We start from the raw sequence: 12,644 nt of genomic DNA, 5'->3' as shown, positions 1-12,644 counted from the left end.
TTACAATACATGTATTCGGTCAAAACTAGAATATACTGCTGAAGTTTGGGATCCCCATTATTAGAAGGATTTATGCAACTCGAAAGAATCCAACGAAAGGCAATGAGGTTTGAAGCGGCATGAGCCTTCCAATAGAAGATGAAGAAGCGCAGGAACCTGGGTACAGGAGAAGAGGAGATAGACAAGATGGACGCCATTTCCACAACAATGCTTAACGTCAATTGTGTCCTTTAACTAGGAACGCTATATAGTCGACAACCGACTCCAACATGCGGGTGATATTTTTCCTTCAGAAGACCTCCTCGGAGAACATCATCTTTTCGAGATACCAAGCTCAAGATGAAGCAGTCGTGGAACTACCTCGCGAACTCAAGTCGGCAGAACTCGTGAAGCTAGTTTTAGAGAAGGTTTCCATGGACACTGCTGATGTTCCTCGGAATGGTACTGTGAAAGTGAACTTGCGTCTGGCCACCTTCGACCAATTAGTTCTTCAACCGATGCGTCGAAAGGACTCTGGATCACGGTCTTCGATGGAAGAGGTGAGACTCGCTTGGAAAGCTCTTCAGCTAGAGCAAGAACAGATTGCGCAACAAAACCAACTGGTGACATCGCTTATAAGCTCTCTAAACGCTTAGAAGCCGGTGACTCAATTTTTAGAAACCGGTGCGCTCGACGGCATGTCTTCAAGTCCCGAAAGTTGGCTTGAATTCTATGAATATGCCGTTGGGAAGAACAACTGGCACTCTAATGAGAACAAGATTACTAACGTGCTTAGTTATTTAAGAGGTGTTCCACGGAAGTGGTACGATCTGCACATTATTGAAGAAGCTGGTAACTCTTGGAACCTTTGGAAGGAAAAATTTTAGCCGACATTCCGAAGCAACCAAGTGCAATGATGGGACGTCGCGCTTAATTTCAGATTAAAGCAGGGCTCCCTCATCGAGTATTTCTTTGAAAAACGCCGCCTTTTAAGGCTGGCCGAGCTTATGCTTCCTTCTTGTGCCATAGTAGCACTAATAATGCAAGGACTGCACGCGGAAGTCCAGAAGCAAGTGCAACTACAATCACCTAAAACTATGGATGGGCTCCTGGAATGCTTGCAGGACACGCCATCTACTTCACCAGAAAATATAACCGCTAACTCAAACAGTCGCTTCAGATAGACCAGAGCCGATTGGTCAAGCCGTAATTAGCGAGAGCCAAGCCACCTTGCAGGCACCACAGATAACTTGGGTTGGCACTTTCCCAGAGGTCGGTTAAATAAAGTCGACAACGACCCTGTTTCCCTACTTTCGAACGCTCAAGAGTTTCCGACGACAAAAAACTAATAAACAAGGCTGATCAGTCCGACCCGATGACCACAACTGAGACTGTTTATTTAACTTGCTCTAGCCTACTTCACATTCCTGTCAAAGTGGGAAACACATATGATGGTTTTAATTGACAGTGGTGCTTCTGCGTCTATAATAAATGCCATGCTGGTAGATGCAAGTCACCTGCATAGTTGAAGAGTACTACGGATGCCAGGTTACGATGGAAAAGTGACAATGCATAATCAGTCGGCCTCAGTAAAAATCGAGGTCCAAGGTCATGAAATAGAGAATGAAGTACTGGTGATGAGATGAGTGTACGACTTTCTGCTATCCAGACCAGATATGAAGAAACTAAAAATCAACGTATACTGGAATGATGCGGTTTTAGTGGAAAGACCATCAGGGGAAGAGAAACAGCAGGGTGGAAACGATTATCGAATGTTTAAGTGCGTGGAGAATATTGCAACGCGCTACCCTGAACAGGTATGCCTAGAAAGCTATCCACAAGCGATGAAGTCGCACAAGATGCCTTTCGCACTAACTGACTAGACCGTCATCCGGAAATCACCTAATGACATGTCAAGAGAGCGCAATATATAGTTGATGAAAGAATTGCAGGAGATGCTAGACGCCGATATAATCTGTCCTTCGGTGTCACCCGTTGCCCCTCCCACAACTATTGCGCGGAAGGAAGATGGAACTTTGAGACTGTGCAAGATTACAGGGTTCTCAATCGTCAGAGAGACTTTATACCATTTCCCATGCTGAGGATAGAAACGATTATAGATGAGACAGGTGGTTGCACAATTTTTTCACGTATTGACTCGTGCAAAGGTTTCTGGCAGATCCCGCTAACCCAAAAAACAAAAATGTACACTGCTTTTATCACGCCCGCCGATCTATACGAGTATAACCGGCATCCTTTCGGCTGGAAAAACTCGCCAGCATGGTTACAGAAGATTATGAACGAAGTCCTGAAGCCTTTGCTAGGTGTCTTCTAACGCGTACATATACGATATTATCGTCTTACTAAAAAACAGAGGCTGAGCATCAGGAACACCTGTCTGAGGTATTAAATGCCTTGAGCTTGGCACACAGTAACGTAAATTTTAAGAAAAGTGCATTCTTTCAAAGCAAGGTTGTGTTTCTTGGAAGTCTTTGACAGGACTACCAAAAGTACTGAAGAAGAGTCCGTCGAGAGGATATCACAACTGGTAAAACCATATGACGTCCACTCATTGCGTGTGTTTTTGGATTAGCGGGACATCTCAGACCTTTCATAAAATCATCATGATCAGCCTGGTTCAAATCACCGACCTCGTTCTAGTTAGGAAAGGAGTAAGAGAATGCAGTGCCAAATTTTATGGTCCTTACTCTGTGACAAAGACAGGCGCTTAGGAAGGAATATTGAAGACTCTGTGGTACATTGACGCACGTGGCTCAGTTGAATGTGCTTCGATTGGAAACGTTTTCAAGTATTACCCCAGGAAGGGTTAGCAAAAGAAACCTAGAATGGTGAAGCAGTATGAGCCTTCGAATAGAAGATAAGGAAACGCTGGAATCTGGGTACAGGAGAAGAGGATAGATAGAATAAACTTTATTTTCCAATGGATAAGGTGGTCTACCCACCCCCCGACACGCATGTCAGGGGCGAGTGCCGCCGCTTCAGATGCAGGCTTGGAGATCTTGGGTCCCAGCAGCCTCTTCAGCCAGTTGGACGAGCCGGAGCTGGAGCTCAGAGTCCGAGCCTCGCAGCAGGGTCTCCCAGGTGTCTCTGCTACCTATTTTCTGCGTTCCCCCGGGAGAGTACGGACATTTGCATATTATGTGGTCGAGGGTCCCTCTCGCCCCACAAAGATTACATTTATCGCTCCTGGCCTCGGGGAACATGTGGTTCGCCATAACCGGGCGCGGATACGTATAAGTTTGTAGTCGTCTCTACGCGACTGCTTGTCTGTTGTTTAATTTTGGGCCAACGGGGATAACAGTCTACGAGCCAATCTATAATGCTGCGTGATCCCATATTTTAGCATGCGCTCTCCGCTCCCTCGGTCATCGAGGGGCCCCGTAGCGGCTCGGCGGTGCAGATCTCGAGCCAGCTCGTGGGCCGCCTCGTTGCCAGGGATGGCTTTGTGCGCCGGAGTCCAAATTATTTGAATTTTTCTATCTAACTTTCTCTGGTCTAGGATTCTAGCCGCTAAGGGCAAGATCCTCCCCTTGCTAAAATTTTGTATGGCAGTTTTGCTGTCACTGATCACAAATTTCGCGTCCGTTCCAGAGCAAGCTTATACGATCGCAATTTCCTCGCCAACTTCTATGTTGCGCCCGCGCAGAGTGACAGTGGTCACGGAATACCCCGACCGCTGACGGCCGTTACCACCGTAAAACTGCCGCTCCCTCCCGCCGCGTCTACATAGGCCACCTCATGTTCCGAAATATTACCGAATCTAATTTTTAATGCTTCGGCTCGTTTATGCCTCCTGTCTTTGCTATGTTCCGGGTGCATGTTTTTTGGCAGGGGGTGGATAATCAGATTTTCTCTCACTTCCCTATCTTCTTCCACCTTTTGGGCGAGGCCTCTGTCCTGATTTATTCCAACTTTGGCCAATATGGCTCTTCCTGTCCTCGTGGTGCTAAGTCTCTTAATTTGAGAGGTTCGCACCGCTTCCGCCAGTTCTGCCCATGTGTTGTGCACTCCTAGAGCCATCAGTCTCTCTGTTGATGTACACATGGGCAGTCCCAGCGCTCCTTTTACGCATTTTCGCATTAGAGAATCAGTATTTTATCTTTCCACCACTTTCAAATCGACATATGGCGTTGCATAGCTCACCCGGCTGAATATGTACACCTGTATTGGTTTAATTAAATTTTTCTCCTTTAGCCCTCGGCCTTTGCTGGCCACCCGCCTAATAAGGCTCAGGGTCTGTATTGCGTGATTCTGCAGCCTCTTCATGGTCTCGCCATTGTGGCCGTGTGACTGGAGAATCAGGCCCAAGATTCTAATTTGCTCGACTATTGGTACCTCCTTACCCGCCACTTTAATTTTGACCTCCGACGGTGCCTTGCACCTTAAGTGTTTTGGATTATATATAAACAATTCTGATTTCTGCGGCGAGCATGCTAGGCCTCTCTCGGCCGCGTAATCGACTATGATGTCGGTGGCGGCCTAGAGCAGGCTTTCGACGGCTGAATCACTTCCCCGGTTGACCCAGAGGGTGATATCGTCCGCATATATACTAAATTTTCATCCCTCGAGCTTTGCCAATTGCTCGGGGAGTTCTCTCATAGCCATGTTGAAGAGTAGGGGAGACAGCACTGATCCCTGGGGCGTACCCTTACTCCCAAGCTCAATTGTGGGGGATTCCAGCGTTTGGAACCTCATGCAGGCAGTTCTTCCCGTCAGGAAGTCCCTGATGTATCGATATGTCCTGGTACCTACATTAATGTTGTTCAGCCCTTCCAGGACCGCCTCATGCTTTACGTTGTCAAAAGCCTACGTGAGGTCCAGTCCCAGAATTGCTTTTGCATCTTTAGACCTTGAGTCTATTATAGCATGTTTGATTTGGAGCATTACGTCCTTCGTACACAAGTGTGGTCGGAACACGACCATCTCATGTGGCCACAGATCGCCCTGCTCCATGAAGCCCATCAGTCTGGTCTGGATGACGCGCTCCATCAATTTCCCCACGCATGCAGTTAAGGAAATTGGCCGTAAGTTTTGCAATTGCGGAGGCTTCCCGGGTTTCGGTATTAAAAAAATGGTTGCCGTCTTCTACTGTTCTGGGAGCTCGCCTTTATCCCAACATTCGTGCATGTACTTCCTTAGATAACTAATGGAATTATCGTCTAATATCGGTTTCCATTGGGCGAACAGGAGCATTTGAAACTGCGCTCAAAGTGCTCTCGCGAGTTCCAGCGCCTACCATTGGTCGAACAGGAGTGCGAGCGTCGTGCTTAAATGGCAGAGGAGGCGCGCTTTGACGGCGCCGAGAGCAGCCCAGAGCAGTCCGAGGTGCTCCGTCGTCAGCGGCGGAGTAGCAGGGAGAACGAAGGAAGTCACATGACTTTTTTGACGCCACTTCTGGTTTCATCCCCGGGAAAGCCGTGGAAAAATGGCGGACGGTAGTAGCGGTGATAGTCGGCCGGTGCCAGCAAGCGTAATGGCAGTAGCTAAGCGCTGCCGTCTGGACGAAGAGTTGTTGCTGTTTGATGAAGACAGCAGCTGTAGCACAGATTCGAGCACAAGCTCCTCTTCGGACAGCAGCGCCGACGACGAGGATTTTGCATTGTATGAGCAGATAGATGTTCGAGCAGCTTTTTACCCCGCCGGAGAAGCGACCGAAGGTCGAGTCGTATGTGGAAAAGACGGTCACCGCTTCTTCGGACGAAGAGGTGAGTTGTTGCATCCTACTTAGAACCTGTAATCAATAACCAACCTGCGTTTTTTTCTTTGTACCTCACTAGTTTCGCAGGAATTTCCGACTGTCACGGTCGGCTGCAGATTCCCTTGCTGCTGAGTTCGCGAAATCGCCGCACTACCCTTCAAGAACTGATCGCGGAGGCCTGCCCCCAAAGTCGCCTCAAGAGCATGTGCTGTCCTTTTTGTGGTAAGATATCGCAATAAACGGTAATAAGGTATATTGTTGAGCTAATTGGTGCATCAATCACTTAAAACCGGCCTTAGAGAAGAACTAGACACAAGGAAGAAACACACAGACGTGGATGAAGCTGCTCGTTCACGTTTGTGTGTTTCTTCCTTGTGTCTGGTTCTTCTCTGCTGCCGGTTTTAAGTGATAACATATCGAAATTATTTACTAATAAAGAGAGAAGAGTTGTGATTTAGGATGAGTGATTGGAGGAATCTGATGGCAAAAGCGTCACGGTACATCTAACCTGGCGCGAATCATGAAATGGAATGCTCTAATACACTGCGTGAGGGTTTACCAACCGATTTGTCAAATGCTTATTATGGCTGGAAATTGCTTTTACAGGTCACTGCTCTTCTGCATGCGAAGGGCTCAAGGGCTTAATCTTCCCACCTGTGAATGTAAATGGGTTTGACCACACTTAATTCAGTGTGCCCAGTTTTTTATTTCTGCTCTTGCCTATGGTTTTTAAAGGTATTTCAGGCGAAAAATACCGCATGGCTGTACCAAAGGTGCCTGATGAACACATGTGAAGCTTTTTCAGACAACTGGGCAGATGCAAATTTTTCCTATACTTCGCTGCAATGCTTGATGGTAACATGATATGCTAGTTTAACAGTTTCGCATTATTAAAAGATTATCCCATTTCTTGCAGGTATGCTACCAATAAATCCTGCATAGGGGATGTCGCAGGGCGATTTGAGGTTGGGGAAAGCACGCATCACAGGATGATGTACCGCGTCGTGGCGTTTCTTCTGGACATCGCACCCCGCATCGTGACCTTCCCAGATGACTTGCAGAAGCTTGCTAATGCGTTTGAACAGGTGACCAAAAATTCTCTACTTCTGATTTGCACCCTGCATAGGCTTTGACGTTAATCAAAACGGCATGTCGCTTGCCATCTATATTAGACTTTAAAGCTGTCTTTTCTTTCACGAAACACTTGTAACTCTGAATGTCTTTTGTTATACTTGTGCATGCTTACACGCTAATAATTTGATCTTCTTTGTTATCACTAGGCGGTAGTAATTTTTTTCACTATCTCTTTGTGTGTTCTGCTACTAATGTATTGTTGGGGGCCAGGGGCTCCTCAAGCCGTCCTAGAACGGCTTTTTCCTTGGCCTCCTGTACACCCTGATGTATGAATAAAAAGCCTGAATGAACGAACTGTGGATGTATTTCATGCCTTCCTGCACATGTAACAATATCAATGGCTGTATGTGGCTACGAGGGGACTTAACATACCTAACTAAATAAAATACACATCTGTACACTACTTATAATTTCGATGTCTATGTTCTGACCTCCTGTCACTGAGCATTAGCTGCAGTCTCTTCACACATTGCCCTAATGCCGTGATTGCTTTGCTGCATGCATGTGTATGCCAGTAAGGTTTTGGCATCCGGCAAGCAATGCTTCCATATTAGTGAGGGCCATTGTTTAATATAACTGTGTGAACATTGGGCTTGTCGGTCATGCTGGGCAACATGCAGGCCATCATCATTTCTAAACATGTTTAGCAGACTGTTACAACCATATAAAGCCAACAGCCAAGGAAAGAAGGGGGGAATGAGCTGTGTTTGAAGCTGAAATGAGAAAAAAAGCAGGAGAAAGAAAAGGGGAGGACGGAGGATGGAAAAATAACTTGCCACTGATGAGAGCCGACGCCACGACCTCCACATTATGCATGTGTTGTACATGAATTGTGCTATAATGACGGCTATCAATCCGGCTTCTCGTAACATTTTTTTTCAACTTCCTGGTTTCAGGGTTTCCAGACACCATTGGCTGCATTGACGGGAGCTATATTAGGTGCCCTGCTGGTAAGGTGCGGTCAGTGTACGTGAATAGGCACCATTACCCATCCTTGACGCTGCAGGGGATATGTGATAACCCGAAGAGGTTCCTTGATGCCAGCACTGGTGCACCTAGTAAAATTCACGACTCTAGGATCTTTCGGCTTTCAAACATTTCGAAGAAATTGCCTCAACTCTGTGCTGGAAAATACCATATTCTTGGGGACGCTGCATACCCATCTCGAGAGTTTTTGATGACTCCCATTCGAGACTATGGAAGCCTGGATGCCTCTGACAAGGCATTTAACACCAAACTTTCATCCACCCGTGTGCTAATTGAAAACGCATTTGGAGAATTGAAGGGTATATTTAGGCAGTTAGAGCGTTTGGACCTCATGACTGTAGACAACATGTCAAAATTTATTCTCTCTTGCTGTGTCCTTCACAACATCTGCATCGACAACGGGGAATCATTCCATAGTCCACTTGAGGACATGCGTCTGAGCTCCCAGGTTAACAATGATCAGAGCCCCACTGCAGATGAAGTCTGCAGCGGAACATCTAGAGAAGAGAGCCTCTTACGGGCACTTGCAGAAGTTAAACGAGAAAAATTAAGTCCAAGATTGGACTGAAGAGGAGGTACCCACAAAGCCTGTAGTGATGCAAACACAGGGCTAAACATATGTTCAAAGCAATGCTTCGTGATGACCATGCACAGAAACGTTTTTGTCTGGCACGAAATAAACACTCATAAAAACATGTTCATCCAAAGTGTACTGTTTTATTGCTTGAGCCCCAAGGCCTCACGGATGAGCTGAAGTTTATCTTCGTGCATCTTGCGACGATCCTGGCGTTCCTGAATGCGCTCAGCTTGCCGCTCAGCACGCCTCTTCTCGTTTTCTTCTTCTCTCTTTTCCCTTTGAGCTATTCGCTCTGCGCTTATAGCCCTCATTTGATCAAAAAAAAATTGCATCTACTGCATACGACTAGTACTGGCACGGCATTCCCTTTTCCTCACCTCTGTTGACCCTTTCATACTTTCACCACTTTCTGAATTGCTCGACGGAGCACTGGACATTTCAGGCACAGGTGAAAGTGGATCAGCTGAGCTGTCAGAGCTTGATGACGTTGACTTGTGGGTCACTCCAAAACAGTCCCTTTGAATCTCTGGCTCGAGGCTTTCATCAATGCTTTAGATTTTTCGCATTTCATCGTCAAATGTGACAGGATGAGGTGAAGCACCTGATTTGTTGTTGTTGTCACTTGCCCTTTTCTTCTGCCTCATTACTGTTTTATAGCGATTTTCACACTGCTGTGGCGTTTTGTAACATCCAAGAATCTCAGCCAAATCCTGTGAAACCTGCTGAAAACGCATCTTCTTGTTTTTAAACTTTTTGAATGGGCCCACCTGCGGAAAGTACTTGTAATAGTAATCTAATAGCAGTTTGGTTTCTCCTGGTGTCCACTCGCGAGCTGAAATATAAATGCGGATACTTTAATAAACACGTCGACTGCGTCAAGCAAAGCAGGCAGCACAAGTTCGACACTAAATACAAAAACAGCGCTGAGACGGGACAACTGAGGAGGAGAGGCGCATTTTGATGAATGGGGACAAGCGCTGTCTCACTCCTCTTGCAGCGCCGTTTTTGTATTGAAAGATATACCAACAGCTCAACTTTCCGTTTTACAAGCTCACCTCCGCCGCCTCTTTTCACTTCTGGCGCTGGCTGCGGTCCCCTCTCGCCCACGTCCGACGCAGCGGTGTTCTCTGCAAGTGAACATAAAAGTTGCAACTGTAAGAAATGTACCGAGGTGCCTACTCTGTGCGACCTGAAATGATAAGGTCTCTTTTTCTTCAGATTACTAAGCGTCTGATGTTTGCGACGGACGAAGCATGTCATCAGCCCTTGCTGTGGGGAAAAATAAACAGGCTTGCTTTGATTGGTCAGATGCTGCACAGTAAAGCAGGCATATACAGTAATCTGAAGCATCAACAGACAGAAGTGACTGTAAACCGCAGATTACAGTAGAGCAAGAAGGTGCGGCATTATCACGAGTAATGTTACAGTACGAATATTAACGGCTGCGTTCTCGCCCGTTGTTGCCTCACACGCCGCGACGTCCCCGGCCGTTATCCTAAATACTCCATTCGCCGCAAAAAATGGTAAGTAATAAAAAAAATTAATGAAAAGAATCCTCAAATATGTCCCCATGCATAGTAGTTATTGTCGCTTACCGTCGGGTATCTCGCCAACGTTCTCAGGACTGGCCAAGGCATCGATGACAGCTGTGGTGAGCACAAAATGAGATTGACGCTGCTATCTTTCACAGCTTATTTCTGGGAGAGACGACGCTTACCTGATGCTGCGGGTAGCGGTGACTCCTTTATCATGGTCATGAACAGCCGTTGTGCTTCTTCACCCATTGTCATGCTAAACACAGCGACGAACGCAAGGCCGCCACCGAATATGCTGCGCGCGCGCGACGGAATGCAGGCGGCAACAAGAGCGCGGGAAAAGTTTGGTCGCGTGACTCCTGACGTCACATCCTCCTCATCGCTGCGTTGCTCTCGGAGCAGCGTGAATGTTCCAGTCGCGAGACGTGAACCCGCGTCCCCGCTGCTCTCGTGCGCTGCTCTGTCTGCTCGCTGCTCTTGCTCCTGTTCGCCCAATGGAAACCGGTATAAGTTCCTGAGCACAGTGGCGTAGCAACAGGGGGGCCGTGGGCCCCGGGTGCACGGGGCCAGTAGGGGGGGGGGGGGTGTCATATACGTCTGAAGGCACCTGAAAATTGTCGATATCCTCGCCTTCCTCGACTACACCCGGGGGGGGGGGGGGGGGGGTGACAGAAGAGCTATTGGCCCCGGGTGCCAGACGACCACCTAGCTACGCCACTGCCTGAGCATTTTGTTCGTTACCCCGTCAGGGCCCGGAGCCGACTTCGTTCTGAGTCTTACAATCTCTGCCCTCACTTCCGCTTCTGTGATGGGGGCGTCCAACGCCTCGTTAGGAGCTCCATGATATTCGGGTAGTGGAGTTCGCGATGTTTCCCCCACGAACGTCTCAATAAATTTCTTCATGAATTATACACCGTTCCCTACGAACGCGTGCCTAGGTTTTGCCAATCTTATACCGGATCGAGTTTTCGAGCTTGCGGGGTCCAACAAGTGCCGGAGGATGTTCCACGTCTTGGAGAGGTTCATGCACCCCTCCATTTCGTCACACTTGTTGGCCCAATTTTGTTCGCATAATGTAAAAGTATAATCTTCGATTTCCTTATTATGCCTAGCAATCCTGAGGTTGCGGTTCCATTTCTGATTTTTGAGACGACGCTCCATGCTTTGCTTAGCTTGCCACATATGCAGAAGACGGCTGTCCGCTATCTCCGGTGCGTTATCCCCTTCGAGCGTTTTTGTCGTCTTTCTAACGTCCGATTTGAGCGCCGTCATCCATTCCTCGGTGTTTCTGATGGGCACCAGTTCCTGCGCTCTCCTGATATCTCTAAACTTATCCCATTCAACGACGGCCGGCGCGCGAGCCCTGCGCGTTTGAAGGCCCTCTTTCAGTATGTAAACAATTATGTAGTGGTCGCTGCCAAAATTTTGATCCGAATTATGCCATTCTAGATCTTTAATGTTTTTCGAGAATGTTAGATCTGGAGATGTATCCTTACTAACGCTATTGCCCAACTTCGTTGGACTCTCAGGGTCCGTGTGCAGAGTGAGCCCTATGTCATGCGTATCTTCCCACAGCCGTCTGCCTTTCGGGCTTTGGTGCGGGTACCCCAATTGCTAGTGATGTGCGTTAAAGTCCCCCACTATCAACAGTGGCTGGTCGCTTGAAATTTTGAGGGCTTTGCAAAGCAGAGCCCTGAACCTCACCTTCCATTGCCTGGGTGAACTGTATAAATTTAGAAGGAATAAACTAGGGTACTTCTGTTTTCCGGTTAGAATTTCGACAGACACGTTCTCGATCTCTCTCGACTCTAGATCGTGTTCAATGGCCGCGATATTTCTTTTCACGAGCGTTGTGACCGAGGATTTCTCCCCCCTGCCACAATCAAATGCCTGATAGCCTGACAGTTTTGCGGGTCCTCCAGTTTCCTGGAGGGCAATCGCCAAAGGAGTCTCATCTAATAGCGGAAGGTACTGTTGCAGAATCGACCGCTTGCGCCGGAAGCCGCGACAGTTCCACTGCCAGATTTGATTTTCATTTGCGCGCCTGGCCATTTTGCAGTTGCGTGACGATCTGCTCCATATTCTGTTGCCACCCGTTCATGACGACCATCTCATTCCTTAGCCTTTGGCATTCCTCGGCCTGTTTCTGAACTGCCCCGAGGACAGCCTGAATTTGGATGTTGATATGGTTCATAAATTCATTAATCTTGGCCTTTAACCTTTCTGTGACGAAGAAGATCGGCAGGCTCAAAAGCCCCATTGTCATCGCTTGGCTCGTACCCTGTTCGCTCGCTGGCTGCGCCCTACCTGCTGTTGCCGCGTTGGTCGCTGCTTCTCTACGACCCGAATAAACCCCCTTTACAATTGGTGGAGGTGCTGGGTATCGATCCCAGTACCTCTCGACTCTTTTCTCTATAGCCTGAATTGGGTCGGCGTCTTGAATTTTGCGTTTCGTTGGTGGCGGGAGCGACGCCTCTGTGACCGTCTTATCCTCTCCTTTCGGCTGTTGACGTACCGCTGGGGGGGTCATCTGTCTAATGAGTTGTTGCGGAGGAGGGGTTGCCTGCCTCTGTGATTTCTTTAAGTTTCGGATTTCGGACCGTTGCGAATCGACTATCCCCGTCAATTTTTCAACCATTTTCTTTAATTTCTCAATTTCCTCGTCCCGTTTATCTCTCCGATTACTTTCCTGGGAGACTTTGCCCGCAAAATT

At 47.7% G+C, this 12,644-nt stretch overlaps 1 pseudogene; it reads left to right on the top strand.

The window, feature by feature from the left end:
• The first annotated feature begins 5,473 nt into the window (after window positions 1-5,473).
• LOC126519685 (putative nuclease HARBI1) lies at window positions 5,474-8,507 on the top strand (annotated as a pseudogene).
• Window positions 8,508-12,644: the final 4,137 nt, after the last annotated feature.

This window comes from Dermacentor andersoni, chromosome 10 (genome assembly GCF_023375885.2).
Source record: "Dermacentor andersoni chromosome 10, qqDerAnde1_hic_scaffold, whole genome shotgun sequence".
NCBI classification, from domain to species: Eukaryota; Metazoa; Arthropoda; class Arachnida; order Ixodida; family Ixodidae; genus Dermacentor; species Dermacentor andersoni.
Note: the sequence above shows the minus strand (reverse complement) of the source record. Positions and strands in the feature narration are given on the sequence as shown.